The sequence below is a fragment of the Puma concolor genome, chromosome F2 (genome assembly GCF_028749965.1).
Source record: "Puma concolor isolate L17-30 chromosome F2, mPumCon1.1.hap2, whole genome shotgun sequence".
NCBI lineage: Eukaryota > Metazoa > Chordata > Mammalia > Carnivora > Felidae > Puma > Puma concolor.
The window spans coordinates 19,168,663-19,175,463 of NC_141684.1; positions in this window are offsets into that span (position 1 = coordinate 19,168,663).

Below are 6,801 nucleotides of genomic sequence, written 5' to 3' on the forward strand. Positions count from 1 at the left end.
ATGCTAGCTCTTCATATAATAGTAAACATACTCCACTACTGTCCCACTGAGCATTTGAGCTAGTTGTTTTGACCCTAACATCATCTCCAGCCATCTAGGCATTCAGAATACCCCCCTCTCTTCCTGAGCATCCTGACTGTGGAAAGTGTGTTGTCTACACAGGGTGCATCAGGGAAGGACTAAGCAAATCTGAGACACAATTGGGTACCATACCTGCTAATGACCAGCACATGATAGGCTGTGGATGGGGAGACCTGTCCAGAGTAGATGGTCTGGGGATAATGACTTGGCCCCATGCTGCTTCCTGCCCCTAGCTCCAGATGTTCCTTATACAGGACTGGCATTGAAACTCTATCTTATCCACATAGTCTTTCCCTTTTCTCTTTCCTCTATATCATGGGGTCTTCACCTATTCTAAAGTAGGGACATTTTCAGTATGGTCTGGAGGAGTTCTACTGGATCAGATATGCTTCCAGTTCTTTCTGAAAATTTCAAAGCTGGAAAGTCAAGGGTTTGACTATTCTCTGATTCTCTCTGTTGACCTTCTTCACACTAACAGATGATATATATTTAGATATCTGGTGATAGGAAGGGCTTCGGACCTCAGAAGGAAAATGGACTGTGTGAAATATATATATCACCTCTAATGTATATAATTATTCAAAAATCTAATCAATACATAATTCATAGTGGAGACTCCTTGCCCCATTATAAGACAAAATCAGAGAGTCAGATTCACTCTATGAAGGTCATTTAATGTAAATGTAGTAATGAGGCTTCCAATGCAGACAGGAACCGAGATACCGTCTTTCTTTGCTAGTGTCAGCTATGGGATCTGGGCTGGTCCCTGAACACCTGCAGGTCAACTGCATAATGGTTCCCAAAGACACTGGATCCTAACCTTGTGAACCTATAAATGTTACCTTATATGGTAAAAGGATCACTACAAATGTGATTAAGCTAAAGATCTCTAGATGAGGAGATTATCCTGAATTATTTGGGTGGACTCTAAATTCTATCACAAGTATCTTTATAAGAGATAGGCAGAGGGGGATTTCAGATACATTGAGGGGAGATGTGAAGAGCAGACAGAAGTTTTAAAAGGCTGCACTGCCAGCTTTGAATATGGAGGAAGGGCTCATCATTAGCCAGTGAATAGAAGGAGTGGCCACAGACAACAGAAACTGGAAAAGCAAGGAAAAGGATCCTGCCCTAGAGCCTCCAGAGGGAGCACAACTCTGCCACCACCTTGATTTTGGCTCAATGATACTGATTTCAAACTTCTGGGCTCCAGAACTCTGTGAGAATAAATTTCTACTGTTTTAAACCATGAGGTTTGTGGTAATTTATTACATCAGCCATAAGAAACTAATACAAAAGGTCTGAACCCAAGTTTCTCATCTGTTGAATTGGTATTGGCATGCAGAATAGGTCAGTGATTCTCAACTCTGGCTACACATTAGATATCGCAAGAGAGATTTTAAATGATTCTGATGTGGTCCTGGCTTCAGAGATTCTGTTTAATAGTTTGGGGCAAGACCTGAGTATCAGTACTTATAAAAGCCGACGGGTCATTACAAAGTACAGGAAGGTATGGAGCCAGTGGACTAGACTGTTCTTCCCCAAATTAACATGCCTTGGTTCTATGTGTGTGCACTTTAAATCAGTGAACTGCAGTCTTTGCATGTGAAATAAGAGATCCCTGGGGAGGACAGGGGAAAGAAAACCTCCAGGAGAAACCAAGACAAGAACTGAGTGGTATGAAAGAGAGCCAGAGGGACATCACAGCAAATTCTAGCATGTCCCTTTAATGTTCAGCAGCCTTGCTCTCCTGGGAAGAGTGAGTGAAATCACCCCTAACAGTGAAGAAACACTGTAGAAGTAGGTGACTTTCAGAAAGGCTACATCAAATGGCAAGCTAATTTACTTCTGTGCTCTGCCAGAATAAAAATCAAAGGACCAGCAGGAATTCAAAGGACTCCCTTTCTTAATGATTCATTCATCCATTTATGAAATATTTATTAGAGTGCCTTCTTGTATGCCATTCAACCTTCAGTCACTCAACAAATACTACAGGGGGCACACTGTGTATCACATACTGTTCTAGGAACTTGAGATCCAGACAAAATCCAGAAAGATCCTGTCTTTGATGAGGTACTGTGGGGGGAAAAACATGCTATCATGAAAAATTAATCAAGGAGGAGGAGTAGGAAGTGGGGTGGAAGGTAGTCCTCATGGTTGAACAGGGAAGGGCTCACTGGAGATATATTTAAGCAAAGCCCTGAAGTGGGTGAAGGCAAGAGCCTTGGGCATTTACTTCAAGAGCTTTTCCAGCAGAGGGAGTGGCAAGAAATGATGGCTATTGTTTTCAATAAATCTAGAGAATCATCTCTCCTCAGGACTTGATTACTTGATTTAAAAATCAATGTATTCTCTTCTGCTTTGCCTTATCTCAAAATTATTTGGAAATGGAAAAATAAGAGAATCTGTTAAAGTCTAAGTAAAGCTCAAGTGTGGGGTTACTACACTGGTGAAGAATTGGTTCTATCAATAATTTTTCACTTTTTTTTAGAAATAAAGAAAGCAAAAGGAACCTTTGCAAGCAAATATCCCCAAAGCAAAAGTTGAGCCACTGTCGGGCTTCAGTCTCCAAAGGGCAAATTCCTTGACAAGAAGCTGAAGGGAAGCACAGTAACCAGGGCGGCAGAAACCACTAAGCTCCACGCTGATTTTCAGCACTGTGATGTGATTTCCCTTTTATCATTTTTGGACCAGTCCCCCTTTCCAATTAGGGATCACAGCTGCTAAGAATAAAGTGGTGTCTGTTTAACTGGCAGAAGGCACAATGGCCCACTCACGCCATCAATGGGAGTCATTGTTCGGGAAATATTACCACTGAGATTTTTTAAAATGCTAATGGAATTAATTTCTCTTTCAATGCTGATTGTCACCCAGTTCCTTTTTCTTTCTTTCTTTCTTTCTTTCTTTTCTTTCTTTCTTTCTTTCTTTCTTTCTTTCTTTCTTCCTTCCTTCCTTCCTTCCTTCCTTCCTTTCTTTCTTTCTTTCTTTTTTAATGAAGGAGGGTTTGTGTTTTTTTTCATTGTAATGGATTAAAAACATTTCCTATGAAAATACAGATTCAGAATTTTTAAACTTCCAGGAATCTCTGATATTATGTGTTTAACCAACTCATTCTTAGAGGAGAATGCAACTCAGAAAGGCTGAGGAACTTGCTGAAAGCAACATTGCTACTTATTGATGGACTTGGAACTAGGAAACCAGCCCATCTCTCTTTATCTGGCGTTCTGTTTACTCTAGCAGGCTGCGCAGTCAAGAAATCAGTTTGTTGGAGAGATCTCTAATTTACCATTAAATTCTCTTTGCCATAAGTAAGTGCCAAATAAGTGTCTTCTCCCAGTAATCTTTTCTTGGTCCTCAAATATGAAGTCCAGTCAAATTGCACATGGACTTCCTATTGGATCACTGTTACCTTTCCCACTCAGGAAAAAATGTCTTTGTGTACCAGACAGCCTTGGGAAATCAGAAGAATGTGTTGCTCTTTCAGACACAGGCATGTTTCCTAACACAGCATGTTCTGTGGCTTCTGTGGATTTTGGATACCAAGGGTTTATCCTCTTCAAGATACCTATCAGCATATTGTTGCGGGTAAATCATTCTTTCCAGATAGCTGAGGGTGCTTCAGCCCTTTGAATGCAGTGCCCTGAAGATTGTGTTCTCAATGAGACTCGTTTGAAAGGGGATCCCTCTAACATTATGGAAAATGCAAGTGTGATTCAGTTCACATTAACATTAAGCACACTTTACTTTATCTGCATGTCCAAAATTCTGCTGTCATTAATAAAAAACTGGACCCTGATTTAGACATGCAGGTGTAGCACAATAAAAATAGCAATGAACTTAGAGTTTGGAGAATTTTTGCTTCAGGTACTTCATTCAATTATTTATTCGGCAAAAATGTCATTAAGACCTACAGAGAGCCAAGCTCTGTAGTAGCTGTTAAGGAAAAAATTATTCGTAACAATTGTTAAGTATGGAAGGCTGACTTCATTCAAAGGGGGACTGTGGACATAGGTATGGGAACAACTATAAGGAGGTCTAGCAGTGAGGAAGAGATTGGGCTCAACTCCCAATACAGCCTGGGCAAGTGGGAATTTATAGACAAGGAACAGATTGGGGATACTGCAATGGATAGAAAATGGCACAGTGGATAGAAAATTACCAAGAGAAAACATCAGGAGTTGGGAAGGGGAAGGGATTCTTGCTAAACCAACCTAACAGAATTCTTGCTGAAGTCAGGCCACTTGGGGGATGGTGGGAGATGAGGAACCCAACTAGATACCAAGGGTGATCAGATCATTGAGGATGGGGGATTCTGGCTAAACTTACCTGAGAGGATTCTTGCTAAAATTGGACAAGACAGAAACAAACGTGGAGATCCAAAAGTTGAGCCTAGTTGAAAAAGAACTCAGGAGTACCTGAGTAGAGTTTGGTCAAGAAGAGAATCTTTGTTAGAGACAATAAGGGATATTATTGATCTAAGACATATTTGCTGCTCTGCCAAGATTTGCAATGTGACTTTTGAAAAATCCATTTTATATCTCTTAGCCTGGGTTTTCTCTTTTCTTTCCTTTCCTTTTTCTTTTTTCTCCCTTCCTTCCTTCCTTCCTTCCTTCCTTCCTTCCTTCCTTCCTTCCTTCCTTCCTTCTTTCTTTCTTTCTTTCTTTCTTTCTTTCTTTCTTTCTTTCTTTCTTTCTTTCTTTCTTTCCTTCTTTCCTTCTTTCTTTCCTTTCAGAGAGAGCACCAGCAGGAGAAGGGCAGAGGGGGAGGGAGAGAGAATCCTAAGCAGACTATATGCCTAGTGCAGAGCCCTACACAGAGCTCAGTCTCCTGACCATGAGATCATGACCTGAGCCAAAGTCAAGAGTCAGACACTTAACCAACTGAACCACCGAGGTGCCTCATCTTATCTTTAAAATGGAATGTTTTAGAGGGGAGGATGGGTGATGGGTATTGAGGAGGGCACCTTTTGGGATGAGCACTGGGTGTTGTATGGAAACCAATTTGACAATGAACTTCATATATTGAAAAAAAATGGGATGTTTTAGTACTTGCCTTGAGATATTCATACACAAAATATCAATACCTTATAAGCTGTGAATCATGTTTCACATGCAACAGAGATTTTAAATACAGCCCTTTTGGGGATGCTAATTGATAACAGTAATATGCCAGGCACAGTACTGGGCTAACTGAATCATCCCAAATGTCCTGACAGGTAGGCAGCACTATTTCCTCACCACCAGCAGTAACTGAGGCTCAGTGAGGTGAAGTATTTGTCCATGTTCCCAAGACCAGGAGAGAGAGCATCTAGGATTCAAACCACATCTGTGACGTGCAAGGCTCTGAAGTGAAGGCTGTGCATATGTGACTTCTACAAAACAGGTTCGCCTTCAACTTAGCAAAAAAAAAAAAAAACAAAAAAAAAACAAACCCTTAAGTGACTGTAAAACTCAGAGTAAACTAACCAAACTGGTTTGGAAAATTTCATGCACTTACAATGATGTACATCCCCTCTCCCCAGCAATAGAAATTGTCTCCTACAGCCAAACATCTTATCTCTTGATACGAATTCCAGAACCATCAAAAACCATAATTGAAATCATATCTCTAGGTCAATCAGTCTACAAATTTGACAGCTTAATCAACAGATGTGTGGTCTCCACAATCAAAAGATTTTGTGTGTATGTGCAGGCCCAAGCAATTTCAGTATGATAAACTCAGATAAATAAAGTTTACCTGGGGCTCATATAAAGATTTCCAGGAACTGACCTTTGCGGGCTGAGACACTTTTTTTTTTTTTTTTAAACCACAAGTGAAAAATCAAACTCAAAACAGAACAAAGAAGCCTGAAAAACCAACAACAAAAATTTCTACTTCAATAGCTGTTTTTTAGAATATTAAACATCCAAGAAGAATCATCAGGAAACAAAACTGTCTGTGAGTTTGCACTCATCTTTCTTTTTTTTTCTTTTTTATAGTTTTCAGCTTTTTTATTGAGGTATGATTGACGTATAATGTATTACTTTTAGGTATACAACATACTGATTTAGTATTTGTATGTACTAAGAAATGATCACAAGTCTAGTTAATATCCATCATCATACAGTTACAATTTTTTTTCTTGTGGTGAGAACTTTTCTTTTAAATATGCAATCCAACATTATTAACTATATGCACTGTGCAGTACATTGCATATATATTCATATATGCAAAACAAATTCTTTATCGATCCATCAGCGGACAGTTAGGTGTTTCCATGTCTTGCTTATTGTAAATAATGCTACAGTGAACATGAGATACATGTATATTTTTGAGTTAGTGTTTTCATTTTCTTCAGATAAATACCCAGAAGTGGAATTGCTGGATCATATGGTAGTTCTATTCTTAATTTTTTGTGTAACTTCCCCATAGCATTTTGCATAGTGGCTGTATGAATTTATATCCCCACCAAGAGTGCACAAGTGTTCCTTTTCTCCACATCTTCACCAATACTTGTTAATCCTTGTCTTTTTGATAATAGCCATTTTGACAGGTATAAAGTGGTATCTCGCTGTGGTTTTGATTTACATTTCCCTGATGATCAGTGATGTTGAGCATCTGTTCAAGTACCTGTTGGCCATATGGATGTCTTCTTCGCAAAAATGCCTATTCAGCGCCTCTGCCTACTTTTTAATCAGATGGGATTTTTTTGCTATTGAGTTGTATGAATTTTTTTAGATA